The sequence below is a fragment of the Oncorhynchus keta genome, unplaced genomic scaffold (genome assembly GCF_023373465.1).
Source record: "Oncorhynchus keta strain PuntledgeMale-10-30-2019 unplaced genomic scaffold, Oket_V2 Un_contig_3912_pilon_pilon, whole genome shotgun sequence".
NCBI classification, from domain to species: Eukaryota; Metazoa; Chordata; class Actinopteri; order Salmoniformes; family Salmonidae; genus Oncorhynchus; species Oncorhynchus keta.
The window spans coordinates 127501-143814 of NW_026287499.1; the positions used below are offsets into that span (position 1 = coordinate 127501).

Genomic DNA, 16314 nt, shown 5'->3' on the forward strand with positions numbered 1-16314 from the left:
TTATTATGTCTCACTACATACAGATGGGAGGACTGTGTTACTATGTCTCACTACATACAGATGGGAGGACTGTGTTACTATGTCTCACTACATACAGATGGGAGGACTGTGTTATTATGTCTCACTACATACAGATGGGAGGACTGTGTTACTATGTCTCACTACATACAGATGGGAGGACTGTGTTACTATGTCTCACTACATACAGATGGGAGGACTGTGTTATTATGTCTCACTACATACAGATGGGAGGACTGTGTTATTATGTCTCACTACATACAGATGGGAGGACTGTGTTACTATGTCTCACTACATACAGATGGGAGGACTGTGTTACTATGTCTCACTACATACAGATGGGAGGACTGTGTTATTATGTCTCACTACATACAGATGGGAGGACTGTGTTACTATGTCTCACTACATACAGATGGGAGGACTGTGTTACTATGTCTCACTACATACAGATGGGTAAACTGTGTTACTGTGTCTCACTACATACAGATGGGAGGACTGTGTTACTATGTCTCACTACATACAGATGGGAGGACTGTGTTACTATGTCTCACTACATACAGATGGGAGGACTGTGTTACTATGTCTCACTACATACAGATGGGAGGACTGTGTTACTATGTCTCACTACATACAGATGGGTGAACTGTGTTACTGTGTCTCACTACATACAGATGGGAGGACTGTGTTACTATGTCTCACTACATACAGATGGGAGGACTGTGTTACTATGTCTCACTACATACAGATGGAAGGACTGTGTTATTATGTCTCACTACATACAGATGGAAGGACTGTGTTACTATGTCTCACTACATACAGATGGGAGAACTGTGTTACTGTGTCTCACTACATACAGATGGGAGGACTGTGTTACTATGTCTCACTACATACAGATGGGAGGACTGTGTTACTATGTCTCACTACATACAGATGGAAGGACTGTGTTACTATGTCTCACTACATACAGATGGGAGGACTGTGTTACTATGTCTCACTACATACAGATGGGAGGACTGTGTTATTATGTCTCACTACATACAGATGGGAGGACTGTGTTACTATGTCACACTACATACAGATGGGAGGACTGTGTTACTATGTCTCACTACATACAGATGGGTAAACTGTGTTACTATGTCTCACTACATACAGATGGGAGGACTGTGTTAATATGTCTCACTACATACAGATGGGAGGACTGTGTTACTGTGTCTCACTACATACAGATGGGTAAACTGTGTTACTGTGTCTCACTACATACAGATGGGAGGACTGTGTTATTATGTCTCACTACATACAGATGGGAGGACTGTGTTACTATGTCTCACTACATACAGATGGAAGGACTGTATTACTATGTCTCACTACATACAGATGGGTAAACTGTGTTACTGTGTCTCACTACATACAGATGGGAGGACTGTGTTATTATGTCTCACTACATACAGATGGGAGGACTGTGTTACTATGTCTCACTACATACAGATGGGAGGACTGTGTTACTATGTCTCACTACATACAGATGGGAGGACTGTGTTACTATGTCTCACTACATACAGATGGGAGGACTGTGTTACTATGTCTCACTACATACAGATGGGTGGACTGTGTTACTATGTCTCACTACATACAGATGGGAGGACTGTGTTACTATGTCTCACTACATACAGATGGGAGGACTGTGTTACTATGTCTCACTACATACAGATGGGTGGACTGTGTTATTATGTCTCACTACATACAGATGGGAGGACTGTGTTACTATGTCTCACTACATACAGATGGGAGGACTGTGTTATTATGTCTCACTACATACAGATGGGAGGACTGTGTTACTATGTCTCACTACATACAGATGGGAGGACTGTGTTACTATGTCTCACTACATACAGATGGGAGGACTGTGTTACTATGTCTCACTACATACAGATGGGTGGACTGTGTTATTATGTCTCACTACATACAGATGGGAGGACTGTGTTATTATGTCTCACTACATACAGATGGGAGGACTGTGTTACTATGTCTCACTACATACAGATGGGAGGACTGTGTTACTATGTCTCACTACATACAGATGGGAGGACTGTGTTACTATGTCTCACTACATACAGATGGGAGGACTGTGTTACTATGTCTCACTACATACAGATGGGAGGACTGTGTTACTATGTCTCACTACATACAGATGGGAGGACTGTGTTACTATGTCTCACTACATACAGATGGGAGGACTGTGTTACTATGTCTCACTACATACAGATTGGTAAACTGTGTTACTGTGTCTCACTACATACAGATGGGAGGACTGTGTTACTATGTCTCACTACATACAGATGGGAGGACTGTGTTACTATGTCTCACTACATACAGATGGGAGGACTGTGTTACTATGTCTCACTACATACAGATGGGAGGACTGTGTTACTATGTCTCACTACATACAGATGGGAGGACTGTGTTACTATGTCTCACTACATACAGATGGGTGGACTGTGTTATTATGTCTCACTACATACAGATGGGAGGACTGTGTTACTATGTCTCACTACATACAGATGGGAGGACTGTGTTATTATGTCTCACTACATACAGATGGGAGGACTGTGTTACTATGTCTCACTACATACAGATGGGAGGACTGTGTTACTATGTCTCACTACATACAGATGGGAGGACTGTGTTACTATGTCTCACTACATACAGATGGGAGGACTGTGTTACTATGTCTACTACATACAGATGGGAGAACTGTGTTACTATGTCTCACTACATACAGATGGGAGGACTGTGTTACTATGTCTCACTACATACAGATGGGAGGACTGGGTTACTATGTCTCACTACATACAGATGGGAGGACTGTGTTATTATGTCTCACTACATACAGATGGGAGGACTGTGTTACTATGTCTCACTACATACAGATGGGAGGACTGTGTTACTATGTCTCACTACATACAGATGGGAGACTGTGTTACTATGTCTCACTACATACAGATGGGTGGACTGTGTTACTATGTCTCACTACATACAGATGGGAGGACTGTGTTACTATGTCTCACTACATACAGATGGGAGGACTGTGTTACTATGTCTCACTACATACAGATGGGTGGACTGTGTTATTATGTCTCACTACATACAGATGGGAGGACTGTGTTACTATGTCTCACTACATACAGATGGGAGGACTGTGTTATTATGTCTCACTACATACAGATGGGAGGACTGTGTTACTATGTCTCACTACATACAGATGGGAGGACTGTGTTACTATGTCTCACTACATACAGATGGGAGGACTGTGTTACTATGTCTCACTACATACAGATGGGAGGACTGTGTTACTATGTCTCGCTACATACAGATGGGAGAACTGTGTTACTATGTCTCACTACATACAGATGGGAGGACTGTGTTACTATGTCTCACTACATACAGATGGGAGGACTGTGTTACTATGTCTCACTACATACAGATGGGAGGACTGTGTTACTATGTCTCACTACATACAGATGGGAGGACTGTGTTACTATGTCTCACTACATACAGATGGGAGGACTGTGTTACTATGTCTCACTACATACAGATGGGAGGACTGTGTTACTATGTCTCACTACATACAGATGGGTAAACTGTGTTACTGTGTCTCACTACATACAGATGGGAGGACTGTGTTACTATGTCTCACTACATACAGATGGGAGGACTGTGTTACTATGTCTCACTACATACAGATGGGAGGACTGTGTTATTATGTCTCACTACATACAGATGGGAGGACTGTGTTACTATGTCTCACTACATACAGATGGGAGGACTGTGTTATTATGTCTCACTACATACAGATGGGAGGACTGTTACTATGTCACACTACATACAGATGGGAGGACTGTGTTACTATGTCTCACTACATACAGATGGGTAACTGTGTTACTATGTCTCACTACATACAGATGGGAGGACTGTGTTACTATGTCTCACTACATACAGATGGGAGGACTGTGTTACTATGTCTCACTACATACAGATGGGAGGACTGTGTTACTGTGTCTCACTACATACAGATGGGAGGACTGTGTTATTATGTCTCACTACATACAGATGGGAGGACTGTGTTACTATGTCTCACTACATACAGATGGAAGGACTGTATTACTATGTCTCACTACATACAGATGGGTAAACTGTGTTACTGTGTCTCACTACATACAGATGGGAGGACTGTGTTATTATGTCTCACTACATACAGATGGGAGGACTGTGTTAATATGTCTCACTACATACAGATGGGAGGACTGTGTTACTATGTCTCACTACATACAGATGGGAGGACTGTGTTACTATGTCTCACTACATACAGATGGGAGGACTGTGTTACTATGTCTCACTACATACAGATGGGTGGACTGTGTTACTATGTCTCACTACATACAGATGGGAGGACTGTGTTACTATGTCTCACTACATACAGATGGGAGGACTGTGTTACTATGTCTCACTACATACAGATGGGTGGACTGTGTTATTATGTCTCACTACATACAGATGGGAGGACTGTGTTACTATGTCTCACTACATACAGATGGGAGGACTGTGTTATTATGTCTCACTACATACAGATGGGAGGACTGTGTTACTATGTCTCACTACATACAGATGGGAGGACTGTGTTACTATGTCTCACTACATACAGATGGGAGGACTGTGTTACTATGTCTCACTACATACAGATGGGTGGACTGTGTTATTATGTCTCACTACATACAGATGGGAGGACTGTGTTATTATGTCTCACTACATACAGATGGGAGGACTGTGTTACTATGTCTCACTACATACAGATGGGAGGACTGTGTTACTATGTCTCACTACATACAGATGGGAGGACTGTGTTACTATGTCTCACTACATACAGATGGGAGGACTGTGTTACTATGTCTCACTACATACAGATGGGAGGACTGTGTTACTATGTCTCACTACATACAGATTGGTAAACTGTGTTACTGTGTCTCACTACATACAGATGGGAGGACTGTGTACTATGTCTCACTACATACAGATGGGAGAACTGTGTTACTATGTCTCACTACATACAGATGGGTGGACTGTGTTACTATGTCTCACTACATACAGATGGGAGGACTGTGTTACTATGTCTCACTACATACAGATGGGGGACTGTGTTACTATGTCTCACTACATACAGATGGGTGGACTGTGTTATTATGTCTCACTACATACAGATGGGAGGGGTTACTATGTCTCACTACATACAGATGGGAGGACTGTGTTATTATGAACAGATGGGAGGGTTACTATGTCTCACTACATACAGATGGGAGGACTGTGTTACTATGTCTCACTACATACAGATGGGAGGGTGTTACTATGTCTCACTACATACAGATGGGAGGTGTGTTACTATGTCTCGCTACAACAGATGGGAGAACTGGTTACTATGTCTCACTACATACAGATGGGAGGACTGTGTTACTATGTCTCACTACATACAGATGGGAGGGTTACTATGTCTCACTACATACAGATGGGAGGACTGTGTTATTATGTCTCACTACATACAGATGGGAGGACTGTGTTACTATGTCTCACTACATACAGATGGGAGGACTGTGTTACTATGTCTCAACAGATGGGAGGACTGTGTTACTATGTCTCACTACATACAGATGGGAGGACTGTGTTACTATGTCTCACTACATACAGATGGGAGGGGTTACTATGTCTCACTACATACAGATGGGAGGACTGTGTTACTATGTCTCACTACATACAGATGGGAGGACTGTGTTACTATGTCTCACTACATACAGATGGGTGGACTGTGTTACTATGTCTCACTACATACAGATGGGAGGACTGTGTTACTATGTCTCACTACATACAGATGGGAGGACTGTGTTACTATGTCTCACTACATACAGATGGGTGGACTGTGTTATTATGTCTCACTACATACAGATGGGAGGACTGTGTTACTATGTCTCACTACATACAGATGGGAGGACTGTGTTATTATGTCTCACTACATACAGATGGGAGGACTGTGTTACTATGTCTCACTACATACAGATGGGAGGACTGTGTTACTATGTCTCACTACATACAGATGGGAGGACTGTGTTACTATGTCTCACTACATACAGATGGGTGGACTGTGTTATTATGTCTCACTACATACAGATGGGAGGACTGTGTTACTATGTCTCACTACATACAGATGGGAGGACTGTGTTATTATGTCTCATTACATACAGATGGGATGACTGTGTTACTATGTCTCACTACATACAGATGGGAGGATGTCGATTAAGACTGTTTACAGGCTGTCTATTCATATAGAGCACATTTGACTGGGTCAGGATGAGGGGTCATATTTTACTGGGTCAGGATGAGGGGTCATATTTGACTGGGTCAGGATGAGGGGTCATATTTTACTGGGTCAGGATGAGGGGTCATATTTTACTGGGTCAGGATGAGGGGTCATGTTATACTGGGTCAGGATGAGGGGTCATGTTCTACTGGGTCAGGATGAGGGGTCATATTTGACTGGGTCAGGATGAGGGGTCATATTTGACTGGGTCAGGATGAGGGGTCATGTTCTACTGGGTCAGGATGAGGGGTCATGTTCTACTGGGTCAGGATGAGGGGTCATATTTGACTGGGTCAGGATGAGGGGTCATATTTGACTGGGTCAGGATGAGGGGTCATATTTTACTGGGTCAGGATGAGGTGTCATGTTCTACTGGGTCAGGATGAGGGGTCATATTTTACTGGGTCAGGATGAGGGGTCATATTTGGGTTGTAGAACAGGGTTACTGCTATACAGTGGGTTGTAGAACAGGGTTACTGCTATACAGTGGGTTGTAGAACAGGGTTACTGCTATATAGTGGGTTGTAGAACAGGGTTACTGCTATACAGTGGGTTGTAGAACAGGGTTACTGCTATACAGTGGGTTGTAGAACAGGGTTACTGCTATATAGTGGGTTGTAGAACAGGGTTACTGCTATATAGTGGGTTGTAGAACAGGGTTACTGCTATACAGTGGGTTGTAGAACAGGGTTACTGCTATACAGTGGGTTGTAGGGGTGTAGAACAGGGTTACTGCTATACAGTGGGTTGTAGAACAGGGTTACTGCTATATAGTGGGTTGTAGAACAGGGTTACTGCTATACAGTGGGTTGTAGAACAGGGTTACTGCTATACAGTGGGTTGTAGAACAGGGTTACTGCTATACAGTGGGTTGTAGAACAGTGTTACTGCTATACAGTGGGTTGTAGGGTTGTGGAACAGGGACACTGCTATACAGTGGGTTGTAGAACAGGGTTACTGCTATACAGTGGGTTGTAGAACAGGGTTACTGCTATACAGTGGGTTGTAGAACAGGGTTACTGCTATACAGTGGGTTGTAGAACAGGGTTACTGCTATACAGTGGGTTGTAGAACAGGGTTACTGCTATACAGTGGGTTGTAGAACAGGGTTACTGCTATACAGTGGGTTGTAGAACAGGGTTACTGCTATACAGTGGGTTGTAGAACAGGGTTACTGCTATACAGTGGGTTGTAGAACAGGGTTACTGCTATATAGTGGGTTGTAGAACAGGGTTACTGCTATACAGTGGGTTGTAGAACAGGGTTACTGCTATACAGTGGGTTGTAGAACAGGGTTACTGCTATACAGTGGGTTGTAGAACAGGGTTACTGCTATATAGTGGGTTGTAGAACAGGGTTACTGCTATACAGTGGGTTGTAGAACAGGGTTACTGCTATACAGTGGGTTGTAGAACAGGGTTACTGCTATATAGTGGGTTGTAGGGTTGTAGAACAGGGTTACTGCTATACAGTGGGTTGTAGGGGTATAGAACAGGGTTACTGCTATACAGTGGGTTGTAGGGGTGTAGAACAGGGTTACTGCTATACAGTGGGTTGTAGAACAGGGTTACTGCTATACAGTGGGTTGTAGGGTTGTAGAACAGGGTTACTGCTATACAGTGGGTTGTAGAACAGGGTTACTGCTATACAGTGGGTTGTAGAACAGGGTTACTGCTATACAGTGGGTTGTAGGGGTATAGAACAGGGTTACTGCTATACAGTGGGTTGTAGGGGTGTAGAACAGGGTTACTGCTATACAGTGGGTTGTAGGGGTGTAGAACAGGGTTACTGCTATACAGTGGGTTGTAGGGGTGTAGAACAGGGTTACTGCTATACAGTGGGTTGTAGAACAGGGTTACTGCTATACAGTGGGTTGTAGGGTTGTAGAACAGGGTTACTGCTATACAGTGGGTTGTAGAACAGGGTTACTGCTATACAGTGGGTTGTAGAACAGGGTTACTGCTATACAGTGGGTTGTAGAACAGGGTTACTGCTATACAGTGGGTTGTAGAACAGGGTTACTGCTATACAGTGGGTTGTAGGGTTGTAGAACAGGGTTACTGCTATACAGTGGGTTGTAGAACAGGGTTACTGCTATACAGTGGGTTGTAGGGTTGTAGAACAGGGTTACTGCTATACAGTGGGTTGTAGAACAGGGTTACTGCTATACAGTGGGTTGTAGAACAGGGTTACTGCTATACAGTGGTTTGTAGAACAGGGTTACTGTATACAGTGGGTTAGAACAGGGTTACTGCTATACAGTGGGTTGTGGGTTGTAGAACAGGGTTACTGCTATACAGTGGGTTGTAGAACAGGGTTACTGCTATACAGTGGGTTGTAGAACAGGGTTACTGCTATACAGTGGGTTGTAGAACAGGGTTACTGCTATACAGTGGGTTGTAGAACAGGGTTACTGCTATACAGTGGGTTTGTAGAACAGGGTTACTGCTATACAGTGGGTTGTAGAACAGGGTTACTGCTATACAGTGGGTTGTAGAACAGGGTTACTGCTATACAGTGGGTTGTAGAACAGGGTTACTGCTATACAGTGGGTTTGTAGAACAGGGTTACTGCTATACAGTGGGTTGTAGAACAGGGTTACTGCTATACAGTGGGTTGTAGGGTTGTAGAACAGTGGTTACTGTAGAACAGGGTTACTGTACAGTGGGTTGTAGAACAGGGTTACTGCTATACAGTGGGTTTGTAGAACAGGGTTACTGCTATACAGTGGGTTGTAGAACAGGGTTACTGCTATACAGTGGGTTGTAGAACAGGGTTACTGCTATACAGTGGGTTGTAGAACAGGGTTACTGCTATACAGTGGGTTGTAGAACAGGGTTACTGCTATACAGTGGGTTGTAGAACAGGGTTACTGCTATACAGTGGGTTGTAGAACAGGGTTACTGCTATACAGTGGGTTGTAGAACAGGGTTACTGCTATACAGTGGGTTGTGGGTTGTAGAACAGGGTTACTGCTATACAGTGGGTTGTAGAACAGGGTTACTGCTATACAGTGGGTTGTAGAACAGGGTTACTGCTATACAGTGGGTTGTAGAACAGGGTTACTGCTATACAGTGGGTTGTAGAACAGGGTTGTACAGTGGGTTGTAGAACAGGGTTACTGCTATACAGTGGGTTGTAGGGGTTACTGCTATACAGTGGGTAGAACAGGGTTACTGCTATACAGTGGGTTGTAGAACAGGGTTACTGCTATACAGTGGGTTGTAGAACAGGGTTACTGCTATACAGTGGGTTTTAGAACAGGGTTACTGCTATACAGTGGGTTGTAGAACAGGGTTACTGCTATACAGTGGGTTGTAGAACAGGGTTACTGCTATACAGTGGGTTGTAGAACAGGGTTCTGCTATACAGTGGGTTGTAGAACAGGGTTACTGCTATACAGTGGGTTGTAGAACAGGGTTACTGCTATACAGTGGGTTGTAGAACAGGGTTACTGCTATACAGTGGGTTGTAGAACAGGGTTACTGCTATACAGTGGGTTGTAGAACAGGGTTACTGCTATACAGTGGGTTACTGCTATACAGGGTTGTAGAACAGGGTTACTGCTATACAGTGGGTTGTAGAACAGGGTTACTGCTATACAGTGGGTTGTAGAACAGGGTTACTGCTATACAGTGGGTTGTAGAACAGGGTTACTGCTATACAGTGGGTTGTAGGGTTGTAGAACAGGGTTACTGCTATACAGTGGGTTGTGGGTTACTGCTATACAGTGGGTTGTAGAACAGGGTTACTGCTATACAGTGGGTTGTAGAACAGGGTTACTGTACAGTGGGTTGTAGAACAGGGTTACTGCTATACAGTGGGTTGTGGGTTTGCTATACAGAGGGTTGTAGAACAGGGTTACTGCTATACAGTGGGTTGTAGGGTTGTAGAACAGGGTTACTGCTATACAGTGGGTTGTAGGGTTGTAGAACAGGGTTACTGCTATACAGTGGGTTGTAGGGTTGTAGAACAGGGTTACTGCTATACAGTGTGTTGTAGAACACGGTTACTGCTATACAGTGGGTTGTAGAACAGGGTTACTGCTATACAGTGGGTTGTAGGGTTGTAGAACAGGGTTACTGCTATACAGTGGGTTGTAGGGTTGTAGAACAGGGTTACTGCTATACAGTGGGTTGTAGAACAGGGTTACTGCTATACAGTGGGTTGTAGGGTTGTAGAACAGGGTTACTGCTATACAGTGTGTTGTAGAACAGGGTTACTGCTATACAGTGGGTTGTAGAACACGGTTACTGCTATACAGTGGGTTGTAGAACACGGTTACTGCTATACAGTGGGTTGTAGAACACGGTTACTGCTATACAGTGGGTTGTAGAACAGGGTTACTGCTATACAGTGGGTTGTAGAACACGGTTACTGCTATACAGTGGGTTGTAGAACAGGGTTACTGCTATACAGTGGGTTGTAGAACAGGGTTACTGCTATACAGTGGGTTGTAGGGTTGTAGAACAGGGTTACTGCTATACAGTGTGTTGTAGAACAGGGTTACTGCTATACAGTGGGTTGTAGAACAGGGTTACTGCTATACAGTGTGTTGTAGAACAGGGTTACTGCTATACAGTGGGTTGTAGGGTTGTAGAACAGGGTTACTGCTATACAGTGGGTTGTAGAACAGGGTTACTGCTATACAGTGGGTTGTAGAACAGGGTTACTGCTATACAGTGGGTTGTAGAACACGGTTACTGCTATACAGTGGGTTGTAGAACACGGTTACTGCTATACAGTGGGTTGTAGGGTTGTAGAACAGGGTTACTGCTATACAGTGTGTTGTAGAACAGGGTTACTGCTATACAGTGGGTTGTAGAACAGGGTTACTGCTATACAGTGTGTTGTAGAACAGGGTTACTGCTATACAGTGGGTTGTAGGGTTGTAGAACAGGGTTACTGCTATACAGTGGGTTGTAGAACAGGGTTACTGCTATACAGTGGGTTGTAGGGTTGTAGAACAGGGTTACTGCTATACAGTGTGTTGTAGAACAGGGTTACTGCTATACAGTGTGTTGTAGAACAGGGTTACTGCTATACAGTGGGTTGTAGAACAGGGTTACTGCTATACAGTGTGTTGTAGAACAGGGTTACTGCTATACAGTGGGTTGTAGAAAAGGGTTACTGCTATACAGTGGGTTGTAGAACAGGGTTACTGCTATACAGTGGGTTGTAGAACAGGGTTACTGCTATACAGTGTGTTGTAGAACAGGGTTACTGCTATACAGTGGGTTGTAGGGTTGTAGAACAGGGTTACTGCTATACAGTGTGTTGTAGAACAGGGTTACTGCTATACAGTGGGTTGTAGGGTTGTAGAACACGGTTACTGCTATACAGTGGGTTGTAGAACAGGGTTACTGCTATACAGTGGGTTGTAGAACAGGGTTACTGCTATACAGTGGGTTGTAGAACAGGGTTACTGTTATACAGTGGGTTGTAGGGTTGTAGAACACGGTTACTGCTATACAGTGGGTTGTAGAACAGGGTTACTGCTATACAGTGGGTTGTAGAACAGGGTTACTGCTATACAGTGGGTTGTAGAACAGGGTTACTGCTATACAGTGGGTTGTAGAACAGGGTTACTGCTATACAGTGGGTTGTAGAACAGGGTTACTGCTATACAGCGGGTTGTAGGGGCGCATTAGAGAATTACCTTTATTGTTGCAGGCAATCCACTTCACAGTGTCAGCGAAGGTCACCTCTCGACCAATAAGGTAAGTAAAAACACGCACCTGAAAAAGACAAATTGTTTTCAGCAGGCATACCTCCCTAGTCATACCTCCCTTGTCTTAGTGTCACCTAGTCATACCTCCCTAGTCATACCTCCCTTGTCTTAGTGTCACCTAGTCATACCTCCCTAGTCATACCTCCCATGTCTTAGTGTCACCTAGTCATAACTCCCTTTTCTTAGTGTCACCTAGTCATACCTCCCATGTCTTAGTGTCACCTAGTCATACCTCCCTAGTCATACCTCCCTTGTCTTAGTGTCACCTAGTCATACCTCCCATGTCTTAGTGTCACCTAGTCATACCTCCCTTGTCTTAGTGTCACCTAGTCATACCTCCCTTGTCTTAGTGTCACCTAGTCATACCTCCCTTGTCTTAGTGTCACCTAGTCATACCTCCCTAGTCATACCTCCCTTGTCTTAGTGTCACCTAGTCATACCTCCCTGGTCATACCTCCCTTGTCTTAGTGTCACCTAGTCATACCTCCCATGTCTTAGTGTCACCTAGTCATACCTCCCTAGTCATACCTCCCTTGTCTTAGTGTCACCTAGTCATACCTCCCATGTCTTAGTGTCACCAAGTCATACCTCCCTTGTCTTAGTGTCACCTAGTCATACCTCCCTTGTCTTAGTGTCACCTAGTCATACCTCCCTTGTCTTAGTGTCACCTAGTCATACCTCCCATGTCTTAGTGTCACCTAGTCATACCTCCCTTGTCTTAGTGTCACCTAGTCATACCTCCCATGTCTTAGTGTCACCTAGTCATACCTCCCATGTCTTAGTGTCACCTAGTCATACCTCCCATGTCTTAGTGTCACCTAGTCATACCTCCCATGTCTTAGTGTCACCTAGTCATACCTCCCATGTCTTAGTGTCACCTAGTCATACCTCCCATGTCTTAGTGTCACCTAGTCATACCTCCCATGTCTTAGTGTCACCTAGTCATACCTCCCGTGTCTTAGTGTCACCTAGTCATACCTCCCATGTCTTAGTGTCACCTAGTCATACCTCCCATGTCTTAGTGTCACCTAGTCATACCTCCCTTGTCTTAGTGTCACCGAGTCATACCTCCCTAGTCATACCTCCCTAGCCTTAGTGTCACCTAGTCATCCCTCTCTTGTCTTAGTGTCACCTAGTCATACCTCCCTTGTCATACCTCCATTGTCTTAGTGTCAACTAGCCATCCCTCCCTTGTCTTAGTGTCACCTAGTCATACCTCCCTTTTCTTAGTGTCACCTAGTCATACCTCCCATGTCTTAGTGTCTCCTAGTCATACCTCCCTAGTCATACCTCCCTTGTCTTAGTGTCACCTAGTCATACCTCCCATGTCTTAGTGTCACCAAGTCATACCTCCCTTGTCTTAGTGTCACCTAGTCATACCTCCCTTGTCTTAGTGCCACCAAGTCATACCTCCCATGTCTTAGTATCACCTAGTCATACCTCCCATGTCTTAGTGTCACCGGGTCATACCTCCCATGTCTTAGTGTCACCTAGTCATACCTCCCTAGTCCTAATGTCACCTAGTCATTCCTCCCATGTCTTAGTATCACCTAGTCATACCTCCCTAGTCTTAGTGTCACCTAGTCATACCTCCCTAGTCATACCTCCCATGTCTTAGTGTCACCTAGTCATACCTCCCATGTCTTAGTATCACCTAGTCATACCTCCCATGTCTTAGTATCACCTAGTCATACCTCCCATGTCTTAGTATCACCTAGTCATACCTCCTAGTCATACCTCCCATGTCTTAGTGTCACCTAGTCATACCTCCCATGTCTTAGTGTCACCTAGTCATACCTCCCTTGTCTTAGTGTCACCGAGTCATACCTCCCTAGTCATACCTCCCTAGCCTTAGTGTCACCTAGTCATCCCTCTCTTGTCTTAGTGTCACCTAGTCATATCTCCCTTGTCTTAGTGTCACCTAGTCATACCTCCCATGACTTAGTGTCACCTAGTCATATCTCCCTTGTCTTAGTGTCACCTAGTCATACCTCCCATGTCTTAGTATCACCTAGTCATACCTCCCATGTCTTAGTGTCACCTAGTCATACCTCCCATGTCTTAGTATCACCTAGTCATACCTCCCATGTCTTAGTGTCACCTAGTCATACCTCCCATGTCTTAGTGTCACCTAGTCATACCTCCCATGTCTTAGTGTCACCTAGTCATACCTCCCTTGTCTTAGTGTCACCGAGTCATACCTCCCTAGTCATACCTCCCTAGCCTTAGTGTCACCTAGTCATCCCTCTCTTGTCTTAGTGTCACCTAGTCATACCTCCCTTGTCATACCTCCATTGTCTTAGTGTCAACTAGCCATCCCTCCCTTGTCTTAGTGTCACCTAGTCATACCTCCCTTGTCTTAGTGTCACCTAGTCATACCTCCCATGTCTTAGTGTCACCAAGTCATACCTCCCTTGTCTTAGTGTCACCTAGTCATACCTCCCTTGTCTTAGTGCCACCAAGTCATACCTCCCATGTCTTAGTATCACCTAGTCATACCTCCCATGTCTTAGTGTCACTTAGTCATACCTCCCATGTCTTAGTGTCACCTAGTCATACCTCCCTAGTCCTAATGTCACCTAGTCATACCTCCCATGTCTTAGTATCACCTAGTCATACCTCCCTAGTCTTAGTGTCACCTAGTCATACCTCCCTAGTCATACCTCCCATGTCTTAGTGTCACCTAGTCATACCTCCCATGTCTTAGTATCACCTAGTCATACCTCCCATGTCTTAGTATCACCTAGTCATACCTCCCTTGTCTTAGTGTCACCTAGTCATACCTCCCATGTCTTAGTGTCACCTAGTCATACCTCCCTTGTCTTAGTGTCACCTAGTCATACCTCCCTTGTCTTAGTGCCACCAAGTCATACCTCCCATGTCTTAGTATCACCTAGTCATACCTCCCATGTCTTAGTGTCACCGGGTCATACCTCCCATGTCTTAGAGTCACCTAGTCATACCTCCCTAGTCCTAATGTCACCTAGTCATACCTCCCATGTCTTAGTATCACCTAGTCATACCTCCCTAGTCTTAGTGTCACCTAGTCATACCTCCCTAGTCATACCTCCCATGTCTTAGTGTCACCTAGTCATACCTCCCATGTCTTAGTATCACCTAGTCATACCTCCCATGTCTTAGTATCACCTAGTCATACCTCCCATGTCTTAGTATCACCTAGTCATACCTCCCTAGTCATACCTCCCATGTCTTAGTGTCACCTAGTCATACCTCCCATGTCTTAGTGTCACCTAGTCATACCTCCCTTGTCTTAGTGTCACCTAGTCATATCTCCCTTGTCTTAGTGTCACCTAGTCATACCTCCCATGTCTTAGTATCACCTAGTCATACCTCCCATGTCTTAGTGTCACCTAGTCATACCTCCCATGTCTTAGTATCACCTAGTCATACCTCCCATGTCTTAGTGTCACCTAGTCATACCTCCCATGTCTTAGTGTCACCTAGTCATACCTCCCTAGTCATACCTCCCTAGCCTTAGTGTCACCTAGTCATCCCTCTCTTGTCTTAGTGTCACCTAGTCATACCTCCCTTGTCATACCTCCATTGTCTTAGTGTCAACTAGCCATCCCTCCCTTGTCTTAGTGTCACCTAGTCATACCTCCCTTGTCTTAGTGTCACCTAGTCATACCTCCCATGTCTTAGTGTCACCAAGTCATACCTCCCTTGTCTTAGTGTCACCTAGTCATACCTCCCTTGTCTTAGTGCCACCAAGTCATACCTCCCATGTCTTAGTATCACCTAGTCATACCTCCCATGTCTTAGTGTCACTTAGTCATACCTCCCATGTCTTAGTGTCACCTAGTCATACCTCCCTAGTCCTAATGTCACCTAGTCATACCTCCCATGTCTTAGTATCACCTAGTCATACCTCCCTAGTCTTAGTGTCACCTAGTCATACCTCCCTAGTCATACCTCCCATGTCTTAGTGTCACCTAGTCATACCTCCCATGTCTTAGTATCACCTAGTCATACCTCCCCATGTCTTACCTCCCATGTCTTAGTATCACCTAGTCATACCTCCCTTGTCTTGGTGTCACCTAGTCATACCTCCCATGTCTTAGTATCACCTAGTCATACCTCCCTTGTCTTAGTGTCACCTAGTCATACCTCCCTTGTCTCATAATCCCTCAAAAGAAAGAGGTTT

At 44.5% G+C, this 16314-nt stretch overlaps 1 protein-coding gene across 1 annotated transcript in view; it reads right to left on the bottom strand.

Moving 5' to 3' along the window:
• Positions 1 to 12151, bottom strand: part of LOC127924280 (voltage-dependent calcium channel subunit alpha-2/delta-4-like) — a 32242-nt gene extending 20091 nt beyond the window's left edge. The window contains exon 1 of the mRNA XM_052508837.1: positions 12078 to 12151. The gene's annotated coding sequence lies outside the window, so the exon portion shown is untranslated. The remainder of the gene's footprint in view (positions 1 to 12077) is intronic.
• Between the last annotated feature and the right edge of the window lie 4163 nt (positions 12152 to 16314).